We start from the raw sequence: 14,019 nt of genomic DNA on the forward strand, positions 1-14,019 counted from the left end.
GAGGAGCATCAGAGGAGCCTCAGAGGAGCATCAGAGGAGTATCAGAGGAGCATCAGATGAGCATCAGAGGAGCATCAGAGGAGCATCAGAGGAGCATCAGAGGAGCATCAGAGGAGCATCAGAGGAGCATCACAGGAGCATCAGTGGAGCATCATTGGAGCATCATTGGAGCATCAGAGGAGCATCAGAGGAGCATCAGAGGAGCAACAGAGGAGCATCAGAGGAGCATCAGAGGAGCATCAGAGGAGCATCAGAGGAGCATCAGAGGTGCATCAGAGGAGCATCTGAGGAGCATCAGAGGAGCATCATAGGAGCATCAGAGGAGCATCAGAGGTGCATCAGAGGAGCATCTGAGGAGCATCAGTGGAGCATCAGAGGAGCATCAGAGGAGCATCAGAGGTGCATCAGAGGAGCATCGAGCAGGAGCAGGAGCATCAGAGGTGCAGGAGCAGGAGCCGGAGCAGGAGCCGGAGCAGGAGCCGGAACAGGAGCAGGAGCAGGAGCAGGAGCAGGAGCAGGAGCAGGAGCAGGGGCAGGAGCATGAGCAGGAGCAGGAGCAGGAGCAGGAGCAGGAGCAGGAGCAGGAGCAGGAGCAGGAGCAGGAGCAGGAGCAGGAGCAGGAGCAGGAGCAGGAGCATCAAAGGAGCATCAGAGGAGCATCAGAGGAACATCAGAGGAGCATCAGAGGAGCATCAGAGGAGCATCAGAGGAGCATCAGAGGAGCATCAGAGGAGCATCAGAGGAGCATCAGAGGAGCATCAGTGGAGCATCAGAGGAGGATCAGAGGAGCATCAGCGGAGCATCAGAGGAGAATCAGAGGAGCATCAGAGGAGCATCACAGAGGCATCAGAGGAGCATCAGAGGAGCATCAGAGGAGCATCAGAGGAGCATCTAAGGAGCATCAGAGGAGTATCAGAGGAGCATCAGAGGAGCATCTGAGGTGCATCAGAGGAGCATCAGAGGTGCAGGAGCAGGAGCAGCAGCAGGAGCAGGAACAGGAGCAGGAGCAGGAGCAGGAGCAGGAGCAGGAGCAGGAGCAGGAGCAGGAGCAGGAACATGAACAGGAGCAGGAGCAGGAGCAGGAGCAGGAGCAGGAGCAGGTGCAGGAGCAGGAGCAGGAGCAGGAGCAGGAGCAGGAGCATCAGAGGAGCATCAGAGGAGCATCAGAGGAGCATCAGAGGAGCATCAGAGGAGCATCAGAGGAGGATCAGAGGAGCATCAGAGGAGCATCAGAGGAGCATCAGAGGAGCATCAGAGGAGCATCAGAGGAGCATCAGAGGAGCATCAGAGGAGCATCATAGGAGCATCAGAGGAGCATCAGAGGAGCATCAGAGGAGTATCAGAGGAGCATCAGAGGAGGATCAGAGGAGCATCAGAGGAGCATCAGAGGAGCCTCAGAGGAGCATCAGAGGAGCATCAGAGGAGCATCAGAGGAGCATCAGAGGAACATCAGAGGAACAGCAGAGCAGCATCACAGGAGCATCAGAGCAGCATCACAGGAGCATCAGAGGTGCATCAGAGGAGCATCAGAGGAGCATCAGAGGAGCATCAGAGGAGCATCAGAGGAGCATCAGAGGTGCAACAGAGGAGCATCAGAGGAGCATCAGAGGAGCATCAGAGGAGCATCTGAGAAGCATCATTGGAGCATCAGAGGAGCATCAGAGGAGCATCAGAGGACCAACAGAGGAGCATCAGAGGAGCATCAGAGGAGCATCAGAGGAGCATCAGAGGAGCATCAGAGGTGCATCAGAGGAGCATCTGAGGAGCATCAGAGGAGCATCAGAGGAGCATCAGAGGAGCATCAGAGGAGCATCAGAGGAGCATCAGAGGAGCATCAGAGGAGCCTCAGAGGAGCATCAGAGGAGTATCAGAGGAGCATCAGATGAGCATCAGAGGAGCATCAGAGGAGCATCAGAGGAGCATCAGAGGAGCATCAGAGGAGCATCACAGGAGCATCAGTGGAGCATCATTGGTGCATCATTGGAGCATCAGAGGAGCATCAGAGGAGCATCAGAGGAGCAACAGAGGAGCATCAGAGGAGCATCAGAGGAGCATCAGAGGAGCATCAGAGGAGCATCAGAGGTGCATCAGAGGAGCATCTGAGGAGCATCAGAGGAGCATCATAGGAGCATCAGAGGAGCATCAGAGGTGCATCAGAGGAGCATCTGAGGAGCATCAGTGGAGCATCAGAGGAGCATCAGAGGAGCATCAGAGGTGCATCAGAGGAGCATCGAGCAGGAGCAGGAGCATCAGAGGTGCAGGAGCAGGAGCCGGAGCAGGAGCCGGAGCAGGAGCCGGAGCAGGAGCAGGAGCAGGAGCAGGAGCAGGAGCAGGAGCAGGAGCAGGGGCAGGAGCATGAGCAGGAGCAGGAGCAGGAGCAGGAGCAGGAGCAGGAGCAGGAGCAGGAGCAGGAGCAGGAGCAGGAGCAGGAGCAGGAGCATCAAAGGAGCATCAGAGGAGCATCAGAGGAACATCAGAGGAGCATCAGAGGAGCATCAGAGGAGCATCAGTGGAGCATCAGAGGAGCATCAGAGGAGCATCAGAGGAGCATCAGAGGAGCATCAGTGGAGCATCAGAGGAGGATCAGAGGAGCATCAGCGGAGCATCAGAGGAGAATCAGAGGAGCATCAGAGGAGCATCACAGAGGCATCAGAGGAGCATCAGAGGAGCATCAGAGGAGCATCAGAGGAGCATCTAAGGAGCATCAGAGGGGTATCAGAGGAGCATCAGAGGAGCATCTGAGGTGCATCAGAGGAGCATCAGAGGTGCAGGAGCAGGAGAAGCAGCAGGAGCAGGTACAGGAGCAGGAGCAGGAGCAGGAGCAGGAGCAGGAGCAGGAGCAGGAGCAGGAGCAGGAACAGGAACAGGAGCAGGAGCAGGTGCAGGAGCAGGAGCAGGAGCAGGAGCAGGAGCAGGAGCAGGAGCAGGAGCAGGAGCAGGAGCATCAGAGGAGCATCAGAGGAGCATCAGAGGAGGATCAGAGGAGCATCAGAGGAGCATCAGAGGAGCATCAGAGGAGCATCAGAGGAGCATCAGAGGAGCATCAGAGGAGCATCAGAGGAGCATCATAGGAGCATCAGAGGAGCATCAGAGGAGCATCAGAGGAGTATCAGAGGAGCATCAGAGGAGGATCAGAGGAGCATCAGAGGAGCATCAGAGGAGCCTCAGAGGAGCATCAGAGGAGCATCAGAGGAGCATCAGAGGAGCATCAGAGGAACATCAGAGGAACAGCAGAGCAGCATCACAGGAGCATCAGAGGAGCATCACAGGAGCATCAGAGGAGCATCAGAGGAGCATCAGAGGAGCATCAGAAGAGAATCAGAGGAGCCTCAGAGGTGCCTCAGAGGAGCATCAGAGGAGCATCAGAGGAGCATCAGAGGAGCATCAGAGGAGCATCAGAGGAGCATCAGAGGAGCATCAGAGGAGGATCAGAGGAGCATCAGAGGAGCATCAGAGGAGCATCAGAGGAGGATCACAGGAGCATCAGAGGAGCATCACAGGAGCATCAGGGGAGCATCAGAGGAGCATCAGAGGAGCATCAGAGGAGCATCAGAGGAGCATCAGAGGAGCATCAGAGGAGCCTCAGAGGAGCATCAGAGGAGCATCAGAGGAGCATCAGAGGAGCATCAGAGGAGCATCAGAGGAGCAGCAGAGGAGGATCAGAGGAGCATCAGAGGAGCATCAGAGGAGCATCAGAGGAGCATCAGAGGAGCATCAGAGGAGCATCAGAGGAGCATCAGAGGAGCATCAGAGTAGCATCAGAGGAGCATCAGAGGAGCATCAGAGGAGCATCAGAGGAGCATCAGAGGAGGATCAGAGGAGCATAAGAGGAGCATCAGAGGAGCATCAGAGGAGCATCAGAGGAGAATCAGAGGAGCATCAGATGAGCATCAGAGGAGCAGCAGAGGAGCATCAGAGGAGCATCACAGGAGCATCAGAGGAGCATCAGAGGAGCATCAGAGGAGCATCAGAGGTGGATCAGAGGAGCATCAGAGGAGCATCAGAGGAGCATCAGAGGAGCATCAGAGGAGGATCAGAGGAGCATCAGAGGAGCATCAGAGGAGCATCAGAGGAGCATCAGAGGAGCATCAGAGGAGAATCAGATCAGCATCAGAGGAGCAGCAGAGGAGCATCAGAGGAGCATCACAGGAGCATCAGAGGAGCATCAGAGGAGCATCAGAAGAGCATCACAGGAGCATCAGAGGAGCATCAGAGGAGCATCAGAGGAGCATCAGAGGAGCATCAGAGGAGCATCAGAGGAGCATCAGAGGAGCATCAGAGGAGCATCAGAGGAGCATCAGAGGAGCATCAGAGGAGAATCAGAGGAGCATTACAGGAGCATCACAGGAGCATCAGAGGAGCATCAGTGGAGCATCAGAGGAGGATCAGAGGATCATCAGAGGAGCATCAGAGGAGCATCAGAGGAGCATCAGAGGAGCATCAGATGAGCATCAGAGGAGCAGCAGAGGAGCATCAGAGGAGCATCACAGGAGCATCAGAGGAGCATCAGAGGAGCATCAGAGGAGCATCAGAGGTGGATCAGAGGAGCATCAGAGGAGCATCAGAGGAGCATCAGAGGAGCATCAGAGGAGAATAAGAGGAGCATCAGATGAGCATCAGAGGTGCAGCAGAGGAGCATCAGAGGAGCATCACAGGAGCATCGGAGGAGCATCAGAGGAGTATCAGAGGAGCATCAGAGGAGCATCAGAGGAGCATCAGAGGAGCATCAGAGGAGCCTCAGAGGAGCATCAGAGGAGCATCAGAGGAGCATCAGAGGAGCATCAGAGGAGGATCAGAGGAGCATCAGAGGAGCATCAGAGGAGCATCAGAGGAGCATCAGAGGAGCATCAGAGGAGAATCAGATCAGCATCAGAGGAGCAGCAGAGGAGCATCAGAGGAGCATCACAGGAGCATCAGAGGAGCATCAGAGGAGCATCAGAAGAGCATCACAGGAGCATCAGAGGAGCATCAGAGGAGCATCAGAGGAGCATCAGAGGAGCATCAGAGGAGCATCAGAGGAGCATCAGAGGACCATCAGAGGAGCATCAGAGGAGAATCAGAGGAGCATTACAGGAGCATCACAGGAGCATCAGAGGAGCATCAGTGGAGCATCAGAGGAGGATCAGAGGATCATCAGAGGAGCATCAGAGGAGCATCAGAGGAGCATCAGCGGAGCATCAGAGGAGAATCAGAGGAGCATCTAAGGAGCATCACAGAGGCATCAGAGGAGCATCAGAGGAGCATCAGAGGAGCATCAGAGGAGCATCTAAGGAGCATCAGAGGAGTATCAGAGGAGCATCAGAGGAGCATCAGAGGTGCATCAGAGGAGCATCAGAGGTGCAGGAGCAGGAGCAGCAGCAGGAGCAGGAACAGGAGCAGGAGCAGGAGCAGGAGCAGGAGCAGGAGCAGGAGCAGGAGCAGGAGCAGGAGCAGGAGCAGGAGCAGGGGCAGGAGCATGAGCAGGAGCAGGAGCAGGAGCAGGAGCAGGAGCAGGAGCAGGAGCAGGAGCAGGAGCAGGAGCAGGAGCAGGAGCAGGAGCAGGAGCATCAAAGGAGTATCAGAGGAGCATCAGAGGAACATCAGAGGAGCATCAGAGGAGCATCAGAGGAGCATCAGAGGAGCATCAGAGGAGCATCAGAGGAGCATCAGAGGAGCATCAGAGGAGAATCAGAGGAGCATTACAGGAGCATCACAGGAGCATCAGAGGAGCATCAGTGGAGCATCAGAGGAGGATCAGAGGATCATCAGAGGAGCATCAGAGGAGCATCAGAGGAGCATCAGCGGAGCATCAGAGGAGAATCAGAGGAGCATCAGAGGAGCATCACAGAGGCATCAGAGGAGCATCAGAGGAGCATCAGAGGAGCATCAGAGGAGCATCTAAGGAGCATCAGAGGAGTATCAGAGGAGCATCAGAGGAGCATCAGAGGTGCATCAGAGGAGCATCAGAGGTGCAGGAGCAGGAGCAGCAGCAGGAGCAGGAGCAGGAGCAGGAGCAGGAGCAGGAGCAGGAGAAGGAGCAGGAGCAGGAGCAGGAGCAGGAGCAGGAGCAGGAGCAGGAGCATCAGAGGAGCATCAGAGGAGCATCAGAGGAGCATCAGAGGAGCATCAGAGGAGCATCAGAGGAGGATCAGAGGAGCATCAGAGGAGCATCAGAGGAGCATCAGAGGAGCATCAGAGGAGCATCAGAGGAGCATCAGAGGAGCATCAGAGGAGCATCATAGGAGCATCAGAGGAGCATCAGAGGAGCATCAGAGGAGTATCAGAGGAGCATCAGAGGAGGATCAGAGGAGCATCAGAGGAGCATCAGAGGAGCCTCAGAGGAGCATCAGAGGAGCATCAGAGGAGCATCAGAGGAGCATCAGAGGAACATCAGAGGAACAGCAGAGGAGCATCACAGGAGCATCAGAGGAGCATCAGAGGAGCATCAGAGGAGCATCAGAAGAGAATCAGAGGAGCCTCAGAGGTGCCTCAGAGGAGCATCAGAGGAGCATCAGAGGAGCATCAGAGGAGCATCAGAGGAGCATCAGAGGAGCATCAGAGGAGCATCAGAGGAGGATCAGAGGAGCATCAGAGGAGCATCAGAGGAGCATCAGAGGAGGATCACAGGAGCATCAGAGGAGCATCACAGGAGCATCAGAGGAGCATCAGAGGAGCATCAGAGGAGCATCAGAGGAGGATCAGAGGAGCATCAGAGGAGCATCAGAGGAGCCTCAGAGGAGCATCAGAGGAGCATCAGAGGAGCATCAGAGGAGCATCAGAGGAGCAGCAGAGGAGGATCAGAGGAGCATCAGAGGAGCATCAGAGGAGCATCAGAGGAGCATCAGAGGAGCATCAGAGGAGCATCAGAGGAGCATCAGAGTAGCATCAGAGGAGCATCAGAGGAGCATCAGAGGAGCATCAGAGGAGCATCAGAGGAGGATCAGAGGAGCATAAGAGGAGCATCAGAGGAGCATCAGAGGAGCATCAGAGGAGAATCAGAGGAGCATCAGATGAGCATCAGAGGAGCAGCAGAGGAGCATCAGAGGAGCATCACAGGAGCATCAGAGGAGCATCAGAGGAGCATCAGAGGTGGATCAGAGGAGCATCAGAGGAGCATCAGAGGAGCATCAGAGGAGCATCAGAGGAGAATCAGAGGAGCATCAGATGAGCATCAGAGGAGCAGCAGAGGAGTATCAGAGGAGCATCACAGGAGCATCAGAGGAGCATCAGAGGAGTATCAGAGGAGCATCAGAGGAGCATCAGAGGAGCATCAGAGGAGCATCAGAGGAGCCTCAGAGGAGCATCAGAGGAGCATCAGAGGAGCATCAGAGGAGCATCAGAGGAGGATCAGAGGAGCATCAGAGGAGCATCAGAGGAGCATCAGAGGAGCATCAGAGGAGCATCAGAGGAGAATCAGATCAGCATCAGAGGAGCAGCAGAGGAGCATCAGAGGAGCATCACAGGAGCATCAGAGGAGCATCAGAGGAGCATCAGAGGAGCATCACAGGAGCATCAGAGGAGCATCAGAGGAGCATCAGAGGAGCATCAGAGGAGCATCTGAGGAGCATCAGAGGAGTATCAGAGGAGCATCAGAGGAGCATCAGAGGTGCAGGAGCAGGAGCAGGAGCATCAGAGGAGCATCAGAGGAGCATCAGAGGAGCATCAGAGGAGCATCAGAGGAGCATCAGAGGAGCAGGAGCAGGAGCAGGAGCAGGAGCAGGAGCAGGAGCAGGAGCAGGAGCAGGAGCATCAGAGGAGCATCAGAGGAGCATCAGAGGAGCATCAGAGGAGCATCAGTGGAGCATCAGAGGAGGATCAGAGGAGCATCAGAGGAGCATCAGAGGAGCATCAGAGGAGCATCAGAGGAGCATCAGAGGAGGATCAGAGGAGCATCAGAGGAGCATCAGAGGAGCATCAGAGGAGCATCAGAGGAGCATCAGAGGAGCATCAGAGGAGCATCATAGGAGCATCAGAGGAGCATCAGAGGAGCATCAGAGGAGTATCAGAGGAGCATCAGAGGAGGATCAGAGGAGCATCAGAGGAGCATCAGAGGAGCCTCAGAGGATCATCAGAGGAGCATCAGAGGAGCATCAGAGGAGCATCAGAGGAACATCAGAGGAACAGCAGAGGAGCATCACAGGAGCATCAGAGGAGCATCACAGGAGCATCAGAGGAGCATCAGAGGAGCATCAGAGGAGCATCAGAAGAGAATCAGAGGAGCCTCAGAGGTGCCTCAGAGGAGCATCAGAGGAGCATCAGAGGAGCATCAGAGGAGCATCAGAGGAGCATCAGAGGAGCATCAGAGGAGCATCAGAGGAGGATCAGAGGAGCATCAGAGGAGCATCAGAGGAGCATCAGAGGAGGATCACAGGAGCATCAGAGGAGCATCACAGGAGCATCAGAGGAGCATCAGAGGAGCATCAGAGGAGCATCAGAGGAGGATCAGAGGAGCATCAGAGGAGCATCAGAGGAGCCTCAGAGGAGCATCAGAGGAGCATCAGAGGAGCATCAGAGGAGCATCAGAGGAGCAGCAGAGGAGGATCAGAGGAGCATCAGAGGAGCATCAGAGGAGCATAAGAGGAGCATCAGAGGAGCATCAGAGGAGCATCAGAGGAGCATCAGAGGAGCATCAGAGTAGCATCAGAGGAGCATCAGAGGAGCATCAGAGGAGCATCAGAGGAGCATCAGAGGAGGATCAGAGGAGCATAAGAGGAGCATCAGAGGAGCATCAGAGGAGCATCAGAGGAGAATCAGAGGAGCATCAGATGAGCATCAGAGGAGCAGCAGAGGAGCATCAGAGGAGCATCACAGGAGCATCAGAGGAGCATCAGAGGAGCATCAGAGGTGGATCAGAGGAGCATCAGAGGAGCATCAGAGGAGCATCAGAGGAGCATCAGAGGAGAATCAGAGGAGCATCAGAGGAGCATCAGAGGAGCATCAGAGGAGGATCAGAGGAGCATCAGAGGAGCATCAGAGGAGCATCAGAGGAGCATCAGAGGAGCATCAGAGGAGAATCAGATCAGCATCAGAGGAGCAGCAGAGGAGTATCAGAGGAGCATCACAGGAGCATCAGAGGAGCATCAGAGGAGTATCAGAGGAGCATCAGAGGAGCATCAGAGGAGCATCAGAGGAGCATCAGAGGAGCATCAGAGGAGCCTCAGAGGAGCATCAGAGGAGCATCAGAGGAGCATCAGAGGAGCATCAGAGGAGGATCAGAGGAGCATCAGAGGAGCATCAGAGGAGCATCAGAGGAGCATCAGAGGAGCATCAGAGGAGAATCAGATCAGCATCAGAGGAGCAGCAGAGGAGCATCAGAGGAGCATCACAGGAGCATCAGAGGAGCATCAGAGGAGCATCAGAGGAGCATCACAGGAGCATCAGAGGAGCATCAGAGGAGCATCAGAGGAGCATTAGAGGAGCATCAGAGGAGCATCAGAGGAGCCTCAGAGGAGCATCAGAGGAGCATCAGAGGAGCATCAGAGGAGCATCAGAGGAGGATCAGAGGAGCATCAGAGGAGCATCAGAGGAGCAGGAGCAGGAGCAGGAGCAGGAGCAGGAGCAGGAGCAGGAGCATCAGAGGTCATCAGAGGAGCATCAGAGGAGCAGGAGCAGGAGCAGGAGCATCAGAGGAGCATCAGAGGAGCATCAGAGGAGCGTCAGAGGATCATCAGAGGAGCATCAGAGGAGCATCAGAGGAGCATCAGAGGAGCATCAGAGGAGCATCAGTGGAGCATCAGTGGAGCATCAGAGGAGGATCAGAGGAGCATCAGAGGAGCATCAGAGGAGCATCAGAGGAGCATCAGAGGAGCATCAGAGGAGCATCAGAGGAGCATCAGAGGAGCAGGAGCAGGAGCAGGAGCAGGAGCAGGAGCAGGAGCAGGAGCAGGAGCAGGAGCAGGGGCAGGAGCATGAGCAGGAGCAGGAGCAGGAGCAGGAGCAGGAGCAGGAGCAGGAGCAGGATCAGGAGCAGGAGCAGGAGCAGGAGCAGGTGCAGGAGCAGGAGCATCAAAGGAGTATCAGAGGAGCATCAGAGGAACATCAGAGGAGCATCAGAGGAGCATCAGAGGAGCATCAGAGGAGCATCAGAGGAGCATCAGAGGAGCATCAGAGGAGCATCAGAGGAGAATCAGAGGAGCATTACAGGAGCATCACAGGAGCATCAGAGGAGCATCAGTGGAGCATCAGAGGAGGATCAGAGGATCATCAGAGGAGCATCAGAGGAGCATCAGAGGAGCATCAGCGGAGCATCAGAGGAGAATCAGAGGAGCATCAGAGGAGCATCAGAGGAGCAGCAGAGGAGCATCAGAGGAGCATCAGAGGAGCATCAGAGGAGCATCAGAGGAGCATCAGAGTAGCATCAGAGGAGCATCAGAGGAGCATCAGTGGAGCATCAGAGGAGCATCAGAGGAGGATCAGAGGAGCATAAGAGGAGCATCAGAGGAGCATCAGAGGAGCATCAGAGGAGCATCAGAGGAGCATCAGAGGAGCATCAGAGGAGCATCAGAGGAGCATCAGAGGAGCATCAGAGGAGCATCAGAGGAGCATCAGAGAAGCCTCAGAGGAGCATCAGAGGAGTATCAGAGGAGCATCAGATGAGCATCAGAGGAGCATCAGAGGAGCATCAGAGGAGCATCAGAGGAGCATCAGAGGAGCATCAGAGGAGCATCAGAGGAGCATCACACGAGCATCAGTGGAGCATCATTGGAGCATCAGAGGAGCATCAGAGGAGCATCAGAGGAGCATCAGAGGAGCAACAGAGGAGCATCAGAGGAGCATCAGAGGAGCATCAGAGGAGCATCAGCGGAGCATCAGAGGAGAATCAGAGGAGCATCAGAGGAGCATCACAGAGGCATCAGAGGAGCATCAGAGGAGCATCAGAGGAGCATCAGAGGAGCATCAGAGGAGCATCAGAGGAGCATCAGAGGAGCATCAGAGGAGCATCAGAGGAGCCTCAGAGGAGCATCAGAGGAGTATCAGAGGAGCATCAGATGAGCATCAGAGGAGCATCAGAGGAGCATCACAGGAGCATCAGAGGAGCATCAGAGGAGCATCAGAGGAGCATCAGAGGAGCATCACAGGAGCATCAGTGGAGCATCATTGGAGCATCAGAGGAGCATCAGAGGAGCATCAGAGGAGCATCAGAGGAGCAACAGAGGAGCATCAGAGGAGCATCAGAGGAGCATCAGAGGAGCATCAGCGGAGCATCAGAGGAGAATCAGAGGAGCATCAGAGGAGCATCACAGAGGCATCAGAGGAGCATCAGAGGAGCATCAGAGGAGCATCAGAGGAGCATCAGAGGAGCCTCAGAGGAGCATCAGAGGAGTATCAGAGGAGTATCAGATGAGCATCAGAGGAGCATCAGAGGAGCATCAGAGGAGCATCAGAGGAGCATCAGAGGAGCATCAGAGGAGCATCAGAGGTGCAACAGAGGAGCATCAGAGGAGCATCAGAGGAGCATCAGAGGAGCATCTGAGAATCATCATTGGAGCATCAGAGGAGCATCAGAGGAGCATCAGAGGAGCAACAGAGGAGCATCAGAGGAGCATCAGAGGAGCATCAGAGGAGCATCAGAGGAGCATCAGAGGTGCATCAGAGGAGCATCTGAGGAGCATCAGAGGAGCATCAGAGGAGCATCAGAGGAGCATCAGAGGAGCATCAGAGGAGCATCAGAGGAGCATCAGAGGAGCCTCAGAGGAGCATCAGAGGAGTATCAGAGGAGCATCAGATGAGCATCAGAGGAGCATCAGAGGAGCATCAGAGGAGCATCAGAGGAGCATCAGAGGAGCATCAGAGGAGCATCACAGGAGCATCAGTGGAGCATCATTGGAGCATCATTGGAGCATCAGAGGAGCATCAGAGGAGCATCAGAGGAGCAACAGAGGAGCATCAGAGGAGCATCAGAGGAGCATCAGAGGAGCATCAGAGGAGCATCAGAGGTGCATCAGAGGAGCATCTGAGGAGCATCAGAGGAGCATCATAGGAGCATCAGAGGAGCATCAGAGGTGCATCAGAGGAGCATCTGAGGAGCATCAGTGGAGCATCAGAGGAGCATCAGAGGAGCATCAGAGGTGCATCAGAGGAGCATCGAGCAGGAGCAGGAGCATCAGAGGTGCAGGAGCAGGAGCCGGAGCAGGAGCCGGAGCAGGAGCCGGAGCAGGAGCAGGAGCAGGAGCAGGAGCAGGAGCAGGAGCAGGAGCAGGGGCAGGAGCATGAGCAGGAGCAGGAGCAGGAGCAGGAGCAGGAGCAGGAGCAGGAGCAGGAGCAGGAGCAGGAGCAGGAGCAGGAGCAGGAGCAGGAGCAGGAGCAGGAGCATCAAAGGAGCATCAGAGGAGCATCAGAGGAACATCAGAGGAGCATCAGAGGAGCATCAGAGGAGCATCAGAGGAGCATCAGAGGAGCATCAGAGGAGCATCAGAGGAGCATCAGAGGAGCATCAGTGGAGCATCAGAGGAGGATCAGAGGAGCATCAGCGGAGCATCAGAGGAGAATCAGAGGAGCATCAGAGGAGCATCACAGAGGCATCAGAGGAGCATCAGAGGAGCATCAGAGGAGCATCAGAGGAGCATCTAAGGAGCATCAGAGGAGTATCAGAGGAGCATCAGAGGAGCATCTGAGGTGCATCAGAGGAGCATCAGAGGTGCAGGAGCAGGAGCAGCAGCAGGAGCAGGAACAGGAGCAGGAGCAGGAGCAGGAGCAGGAGCAGGAGCAGGAGCAGGAGCAGGAGCAGGAACATGAACAGGAGCAGGAGCAGGAGCAGGAGCAGGAGCAGGAGCAGGTGCAGGAGCAGGAGCAGGAGCAGGAGCAGGAGCAGGAGCATCAGAGGAGCATCAGAGGAGCATCAGAGGAGCATCAGAGGAGCATCAGAGGAGCATCAGAGGAGCATCAGAGGAGGATCAGAGGAGCATCAGAGGAGCATCAGAGGAGCATCAGAGGAGCATCAGAGGAGCATCAGAGGAGCATCAGAGGAGCATCAGAGGAGCATCATAGGAGCATCAGAGGAGCATCAGAGGAGCATCAGAGGAGTATCAGAGGAGCATCAGAGGAGGATCAGAGGAGCATCAGAGGAGCATCAGAGGAGCCTCAGAGGAGCATCAGAGGAGCATCAGAGGAGCATCAGAGGAGCATCAGAGGAACATCAGAGGAACAGCAGAGCAGCATCACAGGAGCATCAGAGCAGCATCACAGGAGCATCAGAGGAGCATCAGAGGAGCATCAGAGGAGCATCAGAGGAGCATCAGAGGAGCATCAGAGGAGCATCAGAGGTGCAACAGAGGAGCATCAGAGGAGCATCAGAGGAGCATCAGAGGAGCATCTGAGAAGCATCATTGGAGCATCAGAGGAGCATCAGAGGAGCATCAGAGGACCAACAGAGGAGCATCAGAGGAGCATCAGAGGAGCATCAGAGGAGCATCAGAGGAGCATCAGAGGTGCATCAGAGGAGCATCTGAGGAGCATCAGAGGAGCATCAGAGGAGCATCAGAGGAGCATCAGAGGAGCATCAGAGGAGCATCAGAGGAGCATCAGAGGAGCCTCAGAGGAGCATCAGAGGAGTATCAGAGGAGCATCAGATGAGCATCAGAGGAGCATCAGAGGAGCATCAGAGGAGCATCAGAGGAGCATCAGAGGAGCATCAGAGGAGCATCACAGGAGCATCAGTGGAGCATCATTGGAGCATCATTGGAGCATCAGAGGAGCATCAGAGGAGCATCAGAGGAGCAACAGAGGAGCATCAGAGGAGCATCAGAGGAGCATCAGAGGAGCATCAGAGGAGCATCAGAGGTGCATCAGAGGAGCATCTGAGGAGCATCAGAGGAGCATCATAGGAGCATCAGAGGAGCATCAGAGGTGCATCAGAGGAGCATCTGAGGAGCATCAGTGGAGCATCAGAGGAGCATCAGAGGAGCATCAGAGGTGCATCAGAGGAGCATCGAGCAGGAGCAGGAGCATCAGAGGTGCAGGAGCAGGAGCCGGAGCAGGAGCCGGAGCAGGAGCCGGAGCAGGAGCAGGAGCAGGAGCAGGAGCAGGAGCAGGAGCAGGAGC

This window comes from Narcine bancroftii, chromosome 4, assembly GCF_036971445.1.
Source record: "Narcine bancroftii isolate sNarBan1 chromosome 4, sNarBan1.hap1, whole genome shotgun sequence".
NCBI lineage: Eukaryota > Metazoa > Chordata > Chondrichthyes > Torpediniformes > Narcinidae > Narcine > Narcine bancroftii.